Source organism: Fringilla coelebs, assembly GCF_963513975.1.
Source record: "Fringilla coelebs genome assembly, chromosome: 12".
Taxonomy (NCBI): Eukaryota; Metazoa; Chordata; class Aves; order Passeriformes; family Fringillidae; genus Fringilla; species Fringilla coelebs.
Genome location: NC_140038.1, coordinates 14,247,136 through 14,260,060, shown reverse-complemented (window position 1 = coordinate 14,260,060; position 12,925 = coordinate 14,247,136). Strand labels below are relative to the sequence as shown.

At 44.1% G+C, this 12,925-nt stretch overlaps 1 protein-coding gene and 1 long non-coding RNA gene across 4 annotated transcripts in view; one reads left to right on the top strand and one right to left on the bottom strand.

The window, feature by feature from the left end:
• The first annotated feature begins 9,819 nt into the window (after nucleotides 1-9,819).
• Nucleotides 9,820-12,925, top strand: part of ZFAND6 (zinc finger AN1-type containing 6) — a 36,539-nt gene continuing 33,433 nt past the window's right edge. Inside the window, exons 1-2 of one of the 3 annotated variants that reach the window (XM_084213975.1) lie at nucleotides 9,820-9,943; nucleotides 12,653-12,743. The gene's annotated coding sequence lies outside the window, so the exon portion shown is untranslated. Of the gene's footprint in view, nucleotides 9,944-10,238; nucleotides 10,428-11,024; nucleotides 11,193-12,652; nucleotides 12,744-12,925 lie in introns of those variants that run through there. The other 2 variants (XM_084213976.1, XM_084213977.1) reach the window with 2 other exon arrangements.
• Nucleotides 10,777-12,234, bottom strand: LOC311158529. Its single transcript, XR_014616466.1, has 2 exons — nucleotides 12,126-12,234; nucleotides 10,777-11,027 (listed from the first exon to the last, which is right to left on the bottom strand). It is a non-coding gene; the product is annotated as an uncharacterized lncRNA (long non-coding RNA).

The following is a 12,925-nucleotide window of genomic DNA, read 5'->3' as shown; positions in this document are numbered from 1 at the left end:
ACATGAGGGGTTTTGCTAGAAAAATAGACTAGTGTTTCACATTACTGCTGGCCATGTGTCCTTGGTGATGATTTTCGGAAATCTCCAGATTCTGAAGTCATGGTAGCACTCAGGAATCTTTATTAAGCAAAAAGTTTTCAGCCTCCACATTTGTCAAATAAAGCTGGTTCCGTGTGATTCCCCAGCATATCAAAAAGTGAAGACAAATAAGAACACACTGAACCTGCATTTTGAAGACTGAAATTCTGCAAGTCAGTCACATGGCTTTGGAGGACCTGAAATTATTTTTGAACAGCTTGTGTTGACAACCTTCTAATTTTCCTTTAATAGCTGTGTCTGTGCTTGTGTGGTTTGGCTTCCTACACCTTCTCTAATAAAGCTATCAATGTTATTTTGTATATGTTAAACTTAATTTTTTCTTCTAGTTCCTCAGTCACTAACAGGAGACAGTGTTATATGCAGGGCAGTTATTCAGGCATTACAGGATGAAAGTGTGGACTATATTTGCCTGGGAAATAAAGTTTTCAGACAGTCTTTTCCACATATGGAAAAGGAATGAAAGCTTCAACACTACTTGTTCTGGTTCCCTGCTTGCAGCAATAGAGATGTTGGTTGGTTGGGTTTTTTCTTGCTTGAAAACAGAAAGATTGTTAGAAGCAAGGATTCAAAACAGAAGGACAAAAAAGGCACGGTGCTAACATAAGATGTTGTAGGGAAAATGATTGTTAGCCTTCAGTGGTAGTGTCTCACTTCCTTGAGGTTGTTTTACTGCGGGCAAAACACAACAACACAGCAATTAATAAAATATTAAACATTGTGGAGATTTTTAGAAGGACATTTTTATAGTTCTGCCAGGTGCAGTGGCATTCTTTTAATTACCTGGGCATGACAAAGAATGCTTCAAAGCTGAAGTGTTAATTCTTTGCTATGCATAAGGCAATAATGGTAACAGATAGGGAAGGGAACTGAGCTGCAGGTAGAAGATTCTGATCTGTGCACAGAAATGGTCAATGAGGTTTGTTCTCATCTACCTATAATTATTACACTGATAACAGGTGGAAATCATTTTGAAGGGAATAAAATCCAGTCAGAAGAAAATAATTTCATTTATCCATCAGATGAATTCCAAGTACTGATGTCTTCCCAAATGCACTCTGGCATTCTACAGTGTTTCCTATTGTCTCTTACTCAATTTAATTTATGTAACACTGTAAGGGGTAACATGCCCAGTCACCTGCTAACACCCACCATTGCCTTCCTCCAGATATTTACTCAGACATTTCTCAAGACCTTACCAGAAGCTCATTCTTCAGAGGAAGAATCAGTCCTGACTCCACTGAAATATTTTCTACAAGTGGTGTCAATGAGAAATCAAACCACATTTTTTGGCAGTTAATCAAGCTGTCCCCTGTGTAAGTGCAAATACTTGTCCCTGTGCTAGATCTGCTCCCTGGATGCTGGTTAGAGAAATGCTTCCTTAGCAAGAGACTGAGCCAGAGAACACGTGAGCATCTGCCATGCCCTCAGCTCCTGATGACTTCTAGGACAACTAAACTCATCCCGTCTTTATCTGCCTTCTGCAGGTCCTCTCCCTTCTTCAGGACCTGATATAATCCTGCACTCTTTGACACTCAGGAACTCACAGCATGAGGGATTATAAGGTAGGGAAGTATTATCTAACATCATGGCAAGAGAAATGCTTCATTTTGCCTGAGATCATACAGAAGATCGGTTGTAGCACTCAGAAAACATCCCAGAGAAGTAACTTTTTGTTAGGTATGGACTAATGTCATATGGACATATGTCTTTAATGTTTATTATTTCCCGTTTTACTTATTGCTCTGCTTTCTCTGATTTACTCAAGACTTAATATTGATCTTGAACTGGGATGTTTTCTTAGTAGAAAGCTTTCTGGTTTATGGTTTGTGTTTCTCCCAATTCCTCTATTCTGGTAGTATGGGCTCTGGCAACCCAGCCCCAGCACAGCTAGCAGTAGTTTTGTATATGATCAGTGCTCTTCTCATGGTATTTTCTGCAGACACTATTGTAGCATAAAATAGCACAAAAGGTTGTGCGTCTGTACCACAGTTCATAATCCAGCATTTTAGTACCAATGCATCTCCAGCACTGCTTTAAGCTGTTAGCTGGGCCGGCTGAACTATAAACTAGGTCACCATCCCCTTCTCCAGCCTCTACCAGACAGGTGGAAAGGAAGAGGGAGAGGAAGATACAGACAGAGCAGGGTGATGAACCATGTCCTTCAGTGGCCAGGCCCACAAGTGCTCATCTGAGAGCTGTGACCCAGGGCTGTGGTCACTGCTGTGTGGGTACACACTGCACAAGCTCTTCCCAAGCTGGCTTGATTAGCAGTTATTCAAGTTGTTAAAGCCTGAGCTTGGCACGGGCTAGTGACTCAATGAATATTATTCTGATTGGTTTTACAGCCCATGTGGCTCAGGGATGGCTGCTGCTAGCACAGCCTGAGCTTCAGCTGAAGGTGGGTTGAGCACACCTGTGTTACATAACAGCCACATCAATGCCTGCCATGCAGACATAACTTAATGTTGACATTTTCAGCTGTATAATAAGGTATGCCAGCAAATGAACAGCAGCAGTACTAAGCACTATTCTTTGTGAGCTTGGTGTGGGGTGTGTAAATATTTTGCCTCCGTTAAGGAAAAGAAATTAGGGAAAATAAATATTCCCAAGCACATTCTAGAGAATGCTAGATAAAAGAACAAAGCAGAGTATAAAGCAGATTTTACGAGGCAGTATTTACGAAGACCTTACATTACTTACACACCCCAATATTTTCATGGCTGAACTACATAGAAACCATAGAAACCCACTCTATCTTCACATGTAGGACACTATATTCTAGAAGGTGTGACTTTCAGTTTTTTTAAGTAAAGAGGAAAAACCCAAAAAACCTGCAGCACTTTACTGTGGTATTCTGCTCTCTTTCTGCAGAACTTTATTGTGGCCACTCTGATAATTAGCAATTTCCCACAGGAGGGAAGATTTTGCAAGCCTGTAAGATGTCTGCTTTCATTTAGAAGAGGAGAAGTAGAAAAGTAAGGAAGAAGCAGAGAGAAGCAAGCTGGGAGAGAGGTGTGATTTATTGCTCTTCAACTGTAGACCTGTCAGTGATCCAAATCCTTAATCTTGTTCTGTGTGTACTTTTTCTCAGGAAGTCCACTGGGCATTTCCTGTGTGTAACTCAGCTAAGTTGGTAGTATGGCTTTTTAATATCTCCTGGGCAGTGCACAAGACATTAAAAGACAGTATAGGGATTCATGCATCAGAGTTTCTTCATATTAAATTAAATTAAACAGTATATCAGCTGGACCAGAACAGCTTTTATAAAGCGTATCAGGGATAGGGTAGGAATGAGGATGGACAAGCCTCTGCTCTGATTCTGTCACTGTGGTCCTCACATGGCTACAGCTGTGCAGGAGCTGCTCAAATGTGATACTACCCAAGGGGTTTCCATCTGTCCCAGGAGAACAGGAACATGATACCTCTCCCTCTCTGCACCTTCCTTCTCCCTGTGTAGAGTGCAAGGAGCATGGTCTGTAATCTGTGCTCACCAGCAATTCCCTGGGAAACTGCCAGCTCAGAGGAGAGAGATGGATAGACTCTGTCCCTCCTGATGTGATACATTGAGCAAAGTACTCTGCAGAAAAGCAGGAAGGCTGGGCCCAATTTCTGGCTAGGAAGACTTGGGAATTTCTGTGATTGCTTTAGAACCCTTGAATGAAAGGTACTACCCAAAGGCAGCCCCAGCTATCATCCTTCCAAAAGGCATCTTTTCTGAGGAAGAATACCAGGACGGCAGTAATCTCATCTCAGCTTGATGTCCTCTGCCAAAGTTAATGAGAGAGATCAAAGCTGATTATGACACAATACTTGGATATTGTGGGACAAAAATATGTGCTGTAGGTATATTAAAAGCCTCAGCTTCGAATTTCCTAAAGAAAGCCTACAAAATCTCATATGCATTTTGAGGATCTGAAGCTATAGAAATGTCCTGCTTTATAACTTTCTCCAGTAGAACATTTTATTTTTTTTTAATCTATCAAAATCTAATGACATTTTGACAGAGAAGAATAATTGTTGAATTTAAGGAAACACTGATCAGATCTGCTTTGCTGTCAAACTTTTTATCACCTGCAAATTTCCAGCCATTCAAGTATCCAAGACTGCTTTAGAAAAAGACTTCAGGCATTATAATTTTACAAGAAGTCAGTAACTGCTTAGAGAGTTTTGGAGAACAAATGGTTTGCTTCCAAGCAATCAAAGCGATGTTTTAGCTTCCCTAATGAGGTAGTTCCCTCAAGGAGCTGGAGAATACTGACACCAGATACTCCCTCTGTTGTTGCAGCAGATTCCTCTGGCATTGACAAATAGCCTATCTGAGCTAGCAAGGTCAGATGGACAGAAACAGAACAAACAAGAGTGCCAAACCCAGAGTAGTCTGGTGCTCCTGGCATTCCTAAGCAGGTGGGAAGACGGCTGAACAGACATTTTTGTCATTTGGGACATTTGTACCTAGATCCTTGACAGGTGCTTCAGGCATATTGTTTACTTTCTAGACACCAGGATGTGTCCAGGCACTGAGTTTATTCATGCAGAACAACCCTCTAAATCCAAGAATCCAGTGACACAGTATGAGCTAAGAGCTCCCCTACATGCAGTGGAGACAACAAAAAGTTGCAAAAGCAAAAATTGGCTCAGAGTACCTTCAGGGAGGCATTAAATTCTGCTGGATTTAAAGGTCTCTGAAAGAGTGCTGCTATTAAAGGATCACCAAGCAGTGCTGCCCTGACAACAATGGGATCTTTGCTCCCCTTAAATTTCAAGGGTTAGAGCAGAAACAGGTAGGGCCAGCTTTCCTGAGTACATGGAGACTTTTCAGGGGCCAAAGCCATCCTGTTAGAGCATCTCTGGTCCCTGTGTCCTCGCAATTTAGCAGCTGGTCACCAGAGCAGTTGATAGCCTCCCGGCTTTCTGGACAGTGACCCATTTGTGGAAGGGTTTATGCCTATGGTAAATGGCTACTTCAATGTTACAGAATTTAGGAGTCCAGGTTTTAATAGTAATTAATAGTAATTAATACTCAAACCCTGTAGCATATAGAAAGCATAGACAGACATGTTCAGAGGGTTGTGTTATGGCAGAGAGTCTCCCAGTGAGACTGGATTTGCTGTGTTGATGACTAGACACGCACAGCATGAGCCACTCCTGCCCTGAAAGACTTAACTATCTACACAGACAAAGCAGATGCAGGAGAAGAAAAAGCACAGAGGTACAAAATAACTTCTTTGCCTAAAGTTACTCATCAGCCCACAATGGCACAGTGCTCTCCTGAATGCTCAATGAACTATTTAACATGGATATTAAAAGCTTAAGTGGGGAGTCATTAGGGCTTTAAAAGGCCCCAGCCCAGATTCCTAAACAAGGCTATCTAGAAGGAAGCTCCAGATTTGTAACCACGTGGCAACACAATCTGCCTCATTTTGAAAGATGCTGCGCTGCCCGGTGGCTCCAAAGCAGCCTGCCATGGGGAACCCCTCCTCCCTGAGCTGCCTTGCCCAGGAAAGTCACCGAGCAGCCGCTTTGCTCTCGGCTTCAGCAGCTCCCAGGAGCACGCAGGAGCTACTGGTCTTGAAGTGGTGCCACCCCTGTGGGCAGGGCAGCACTGACCTGGCTCCACTGTCTGATGCCTGGCATCTCACCTGCCTGTTTCCACAGGTTTCATCCATTAATTCTCAACTTCTACCGGTGTTTTTACCTATCATCCCTGATGATCACTCAGTTTCCACGAGATGAGTTTTTCTCCCATCCTCTGAGAGGCAGAAAAACATTTCATTACTTTTAGGGATGGACTCATGCCTCTGATTGGGAAACCAGTATACAGAAAACAAAAGCAGAGTATTAAAGTTTTGAACAATATGAGGCTTTTTTATTCCAACCATTTTCACAACAGGCTTGATGAGTAAGGCTCCAGAATGCCATACTTAAATGCCAAGAAATTGGATTTTCATTTCTGCTCTCTTTTTTTGATGAGAAATAGTCCCTGGGTTGTTTTGGAAAATGAATGTTGAAAGCTGGAAATCCTGATGGTAATTGATGTTTTTTCATTTCCACATGTGCATCTTTCTTGCAAACTATGTAGCATCAGCACAGTAAATATCCTTTATGCAATTTAAAAGTAAAATGCATCATGGAGCATGCTAATAGAGCTTGATGGTAATATCATAGAAACAGAAGCATGAGGGAGTCTGAAAAAATCCTAGGCCAATTTCTGCTCTTGGCTAAAATCCTACAACCCCCTTGAAGTCAGTGGCATTCTGGGCTTGCAAAGCAGAATTTAGACTCTAATTCTGCAAATCTCTGAATGTGGGCATTGCAATGGAAAGCTGGCATTGCTGCTCATGAAGGCCACTGCCAAATAACTGCTGGGCCCAATTTCCAGTAGGCCTGGGTAGCTGAAACTCTAGTTCATCCTCTTAGGATAAGGCTTAGAACAGGTCAAAGTACCTGTGGATAAAAAAAAAAAATCCAGTGAGACTGAAAATCAAATAAAACTAAATTTAAGATTCACTTGTTCAAGAGAGCCATGTGCTTATTTCTTTCCTGTTTTTATAGTCTGTCTCTCAGGAAGCAGGAGCTGATTCTGCTCTCAATAAACCTATGGTGAAAATCTCAGCAGAGTCAGGAGCTGCGCACTGGGCCCCAAACAAGAAGATTAGAACTGAAATGATGTTAGCACTTAACACCAGATCCAAAGCCCACTGAGGTGAAGAGACTTTCCATTTTCCAGCTCTGAAGATAAATCTACCTCAAAATGAATACATTACTAAGATTCCTCTAGTGATATCTAAAGCTTTAGCAAAAGAAATAACAAGCCACCGTAGCAGAAGCAAACATAAAAGGAGGCAAAGGAAAAGGTCCTCTCTGTTAGCAGATAGATTAACGGATTTGGGAGAAGCAAGTAAAAATCAGAAGAAACCTCTTTCAGAAAAATTGTGCCCATATTTTCTAAAGAGGTATATGAATAGATAGTCCTTAAAACCAAGAAAATAAGTTGTGCTGGAGAATGAAGGTGATGGGGGCATTAATATATGAAAGCAGAGCTGAGTAATGTAGGTCAAGGAGAATAAACACTGTTCCAGTTGTGACGTTACAGAAGAGGAAGTAACGTTCACTGATTACCACTCACCATTTTGCCATACATCATCAAATCACTGGCACAGCTGGGAAAAACCTTTCACCTGGCTGTTTCAGCTTGGACTAGAATCTCCTGCCTAATTGTTTGGAGTTTCTTTTGGATTTCTCTGTCAAAGCAAAATCGTGCCTGGTAGAATGAAGCTGTTCCACGAAGAACATCCCACTGAATATCAGGCTCCCCATGCTTCAGGCAGTCCTGTGCCCTACTGAACATTTGTGCACTCTTAAAAATAAAAACTATTCTGATCAACTTAAGGTGGACCAATAGCCTCCAACTCCTTCTCTGCAGTGGTCCACAGAAAACAGGCTTCTGTTTTCAGCTGCTGGTTCAGAATCACTTTTGACTTCTTCAGCTGATTTCAAAGCCAAGGATGCCCTTCTCTGGGTGGTTAACACCTTAGCCATTTCTCTGATTATACACTTCCCTTTTAATCTTCCTCCTACTTGACTTCAGCAAGGTTTTTTAGCCTATCAGTACCTAGATCCTCAAATCAGAAAACTGAACACTATTACTTCAATATTTTCATTCACAATGGAACAACATGTACTTGTAATTTTTAAATGCATCCTTTATTCTACCCCAAGAATAAACCTGGCCATCTCGTTTGGGAATTTTCTTCCTCAGAGACAGCTTGACTACTAGTTTTTTTTAATGCAAATGGCATAAAACTGTGTTCCCTATTTTCCTAGAGGTTGTTTGCCTCTTCTGAGCTGTGGCAACTTCTGACTGTACCAAACATAGTGATTCTGAATGCCCCAAAAAACCCCATTTACTCCAGCATTATTGTTAATGAGTTTTCTCAGTTTTCAGCACGAGAACTGACGAGCATCACCAGCAACTTGAGTAAGATCACATTTGAACATTCTGCTGCTCCCCCTTGACATCTGATGCCACAGCTTCACATTTGTTGCACCATGTGTTGCTGGTCAGTAACTCCTGGCAGGAGGTGTCTGTCTTGTTCACTGTTTGCATTTCCCTTGTATTGGCGCTGCTGTTCTGCCAGCTGCTGCGCTGGTCACTCCCAACTGCAGAACAATCAGTTGGCCTTTTCCTAAACACTGAGGATGTTGTGCCCTGCTATTCTGCATCTATATTTCCAATGATGAGATGAAATTTGACACAAAGAAAGCAGTCCAAGAACAACCAGAGGGAATTAATTCAAAGCTTTAAAAAATCACGTTAAAAAGAGATGATTATGGCGAGGCTGGGAGGAATGCAATCATCACTCCCTGCAGCTCCTTATGATTACTGCCAAGACCATGAAAGTGCTCCAAATAATGTTGTGGTGAATGCTGTGATACCCACATGCAATGCAGGTCATCTTCTGCTCATGCAACCTGGCATTTGGAAAACGTATTGCATCAGCAAAGACAGCCAAGACTGAATAATCTCTACCAAAATAGCTGTAAAGCTATGCTAGCACTTCCATGCTGGTTGCACGAGCATTTTCTAGTGTTGATCCAAGCTCTGATATTCAAAACAAACAAACAAGATGTTTTCTTCCTTTTTAGTGCTTTTCCCAGGTTTATGGATCTACCTACTCAGCTCTCAACGTGGCTGATGGCAAGCTCCTAGCAATGAGAAGTCTCTGCTTGGATTTTATCTTTGCTGAAATCTTTATGTGCCCCCTTGCAATGGTTTCCTCTGCTTAAAAAAAGACCCCAAATTTTAAATCTCTTCACAGTACCCGCAGGAAATCAATGATCCTGATGGGCCTATTCCAGCTCAGTATAGTCTGTGATTGTATGAAATGGGAACGTGTTTTACCCAGCCTCACCTTCTCTGGCTGCATGACTGCACACTCGGCCTTCCCTCCTCCAAAACTCTCTGCAAGCTCCACTCACCTCCTGGCAGCTACTCTAGCCCTGGCCCGCTCCTCTCCCCCATCCACAGATAACATTATCCTTTTTTTTGGCTTGTTTCATGTCCCTGGAATCCTGTACTCCCTATCTGCTCCGAGCCATCAAGTCACTCATCACCCTTAAATCTCACCTTTAAAACCTCCCTGCATGGTATGGGCTGTGACAAGTGGGGGAAACGTAGTTAAAAAAAAAAAAAAAAAGTAACTATATCCATATATATCGGGCGTGTGGTGGGAATGGTGTCCATGTAAAGGAGCAGCAGTGGATTGTCTGAGAGCCCCACAAGGAGAGAAGAAAACAGAAACAAGCAGGTGACATTATAGGTAAGAAGAGACTCCAAGGGCACCGCTGCCTTCCCACAGGGCACAGAAGGCTTGGGGCCTGTGAGGGACTGACCCCACAGAGCGCCCTAAGCCCCGCAGAAAACCCCGCCAGGAGAGACCTTCCCCTTCAGGGACCTGAAGGGCAGAGCGCGCATCCAGGGGTATTTTACAGCGAAATGAATTTATTTGTGGGGCAGGAGGGCGGCCGCCGCCACCCCAGCAGCCGCTGCCCGCTCGCCCTCCCGCAGCCGCGTTCGCCTCAGGTCACCCCGGCAGGCGGGGGGGCCGCGGGGCGGGCCGCTGTCCCTTTAAATAGCACTCGGTGGTTCACGTCGCCGCCGTCGCCGTGTAATAATTACTCGCGGGCCGTGGCGCCGCCTCCCGCTCCCCGCGGCCTCCCTGCCTGTGCTCCGCCAATCAGCGCCCGCCCGCGTCACTCTGAGGGCAACGAAACACGGAGAAAGGGGAAAAAAAAGTTTGGTGAGGAGCGAGCGGGGCCGGCGGGCGCGGCGGGCCCAGCGCAGGTGAGGGAGCGCGGCAGAGCCCGGGCGGCCGGGCCGGGGTTGCGGTGGCGGCCCCGCACCGCGACGGGGCGGGGGGACGGCGGCCGCCCGCCCACTGGCCCCGGCGAGCGGCGGAGGGGCTGTGGGGAGGGTTCCCCCTTCGTATCCCCGACCCCCTCAAGCAGCGGGCGAAGGGCTGCGGGGCGGCGGCGGGCGCGGGGCCCGTAGCTCTTTCTCTGCCTTTTTTGGTGGTTCCGTCCTCCTCTCCCCACCCCCGGCGGGCGGCTGCGTGCGCAGGAGCCATCCCGGGGCAGAGGTGTTTGTACTCGTGTCCTTGGGTGGAAGGGAGAGGCAGAGCCGGCCCTCCGCCAGCGCTGCGCCCGCCGGGCCCGGCCCCGCGCCCTCCGCTCGGACCGCCGGGCTTCGGCACCGCGCCGGAGCCGGCGGCGCTCCCCTGCCTGCCGCAGCCTTCCCCCAGCCCGGGCCGGGCCCCGCTGCCCCTCGGGTGAGCCCAGTGCGGCAGGTTTGGCTGGTGTGGGGACAGGGGTGCTCGGGAATCAACGTGCGCTTTGTGTTGTACCGCTCTTCTAGTTAAACCAAGGGTTAACCCTTGTAAAGTCTGCGTACTTTGCCGTTTTGCTTTATGAAAAGTTATTGTTGTTGTTTTGGTGTTCGCCCAGGAAGCCTGTGAGATTTAACCCAACTTGCCTCCTAGGCTTTGCCAAAAGCCTGGAGTGATAGATAAAGGGTGTGAACATCCACTCGTGTTTCCACAGGATGTTAGGATTGGGTAACCTTAGAAAATAAAAAGGGCAGTTACCTTACTGCTAATAACAACAGCAGCAACAACGAAATACAGAAGCTTCCACCATATGTGCTGGTGTAATGTGGAGGCATTCAGCAAAACCGTGGTTGTTACTTCACCCCCTGCATGGATTGACTTCAAGTGCACCGTTGTGTTCTGAAGTCCATTCCCGAGTGTTTGTCCAGGCTTGTCCCATAATAGGTGTCATTGCATAAGAGTTACAGGGAGCAAAGAGCGTGCCGAGCTTCTTTCACTCTTCTAAGGTTCTGTGCTCACATCTTAACTGTGCCAAACTCTACACTGAAAAGAGAGGGGCACAGCTTTGTGAGCTGCCCTGTGAACTTCAATAAAAAAAAATATAAATTATTCTCTCTTCCTACTACTTAAAAGTAAATATTTTTGTTTGTCTTGTGTCATCTTAAATAATTTTTTGCACAGAGTGCTAATCCTCTTCTGTGGATGATGGTAAGTCAACAATTGAGGAAGTAAATATGTCAATTCATTCCTTTGTCTCTTTCCTGTCTGTCCTCTTAACTTTTACAGCTTTACTCTTTGAATTTTATCTGATTTGTTTTTGTAGTGCTGAGGTATCTGTTCTATCTTTTAAAACAAGGGGACTGGCTCTTTTCTGATTTGTCTTGTATTTGTTCAGGCCAAAATAAATGTATAATGGGAGGATTTTTGTTCCTTATGGTACTGAATAACAAAGTCTCTGACGTGTCAGTGGCATAATTCCTTTTGGTTTATTACTTTGTAGATAGAGAAGAATATATGCTTCACTAGTGGGAAAACTGTCTCCTGTATATATTCATAGAATACCTCTTAAAATGTTTGTCTTAAAAACCTGTGAATCATGGTATTTTTTTTTTAATCTGTAACTATTTAACTTCTAGACTAATCATGAATTTATGGTAAAAACTAACAGCATTGGGTATGACATAGTATACTTACAGGAGTATGATTGAAGAATGTAAGTTTACATTTCAACTTCTTGTTACTACTTGGTCTCAGATGGCACATTCAAAACCTTACACAAATAGCTTGAAAGAGTGGCAAGTTATCAGAGGGAGAGTAACATTAACACAAACTACTGAAAAGTTGCTATGGTTACAGATAAAGGTAATCCCTGTTTCTGTGAAAGTGTGTCGTTTTGTAACAGCTATATTAATCAGTCTGATTTCTGAGAAAATTAGAATTTTACAAACTTCTGGCTCCATTTTCTTGGCAGTTAATTGCTATGCACTTTTTTTTTTTAAATACTGAATGGGCAGTGACTAGTATTCAAGATGCATCATTTGACCTACAAAGATTATTATAGATTACATATAAATGCTCTTGGACCATGCTGAATTCAATGGAAACTGTAGTATAGTTATTTTTGCTCCACCCAAGAGATACCTGATATCAAGGAAGTGTCTTTTAAAATGTCTGGATCCTTTTTCAAGGACTTTGGCTGAAGCAAGTGATGTGGCCCTCTGTCACCAGAGACCTTGATTGTGCAGCTGTACAAGATAAAATTTCGTGTTCTTATTTAAAAAACAAAAAGAAAAAAACCCACAACCAAATCACACCCCCCCCCCCCCCCCCCCCCCCCCCCCAAAAAACATGAACGACCACCCCAAAGCAAACCTGTATGGCAGCTGCTGAGAAATTGAGACCTGTTGGGAATGTCCAGCTTTATAGGCCAGGAGGCCACAGGGCAGGGACAAATGATTCTGTTAAGAGCTTTTTGCCTAGATAGAAAGAGTTGGGGTTTAACATGCTGAAACTTTAATAATATCTCAAGTCAGCTGAGCTTTGGGTGGTTTGAGATAGCTGCTAAAACAATCCAGTGGGATGTGTCTGTCTGCTGTGTCTGTGCTGCTGTCCAGACAGCTCAACAGAGCTCTCTGTATTTACCACATGCACCTCTTTGTTGTTTCCAGATCTGATTATTGCAGTGCAGTAGTACGTCTGGGATTGAAAGCAGCAAGAGGAATCTCAGAAGTTCAAGATTACTGAAATCTCATCAGTCTGGTATGTTGTTCTCTTCAAACTCCTGGAATAGCAAGTTGAATTCTTTGTACGTGAGGGCCTCCTTAGTTACAGCTAAGGATAAGTTTCCTGCTAGGTTTCTAGGACCTTGGCTTTTCATCAGCAATTTCATTCTCGGGAAGTAATGTGCTACTAAGAACTATGAACTGTGTATTGTTGGGCTT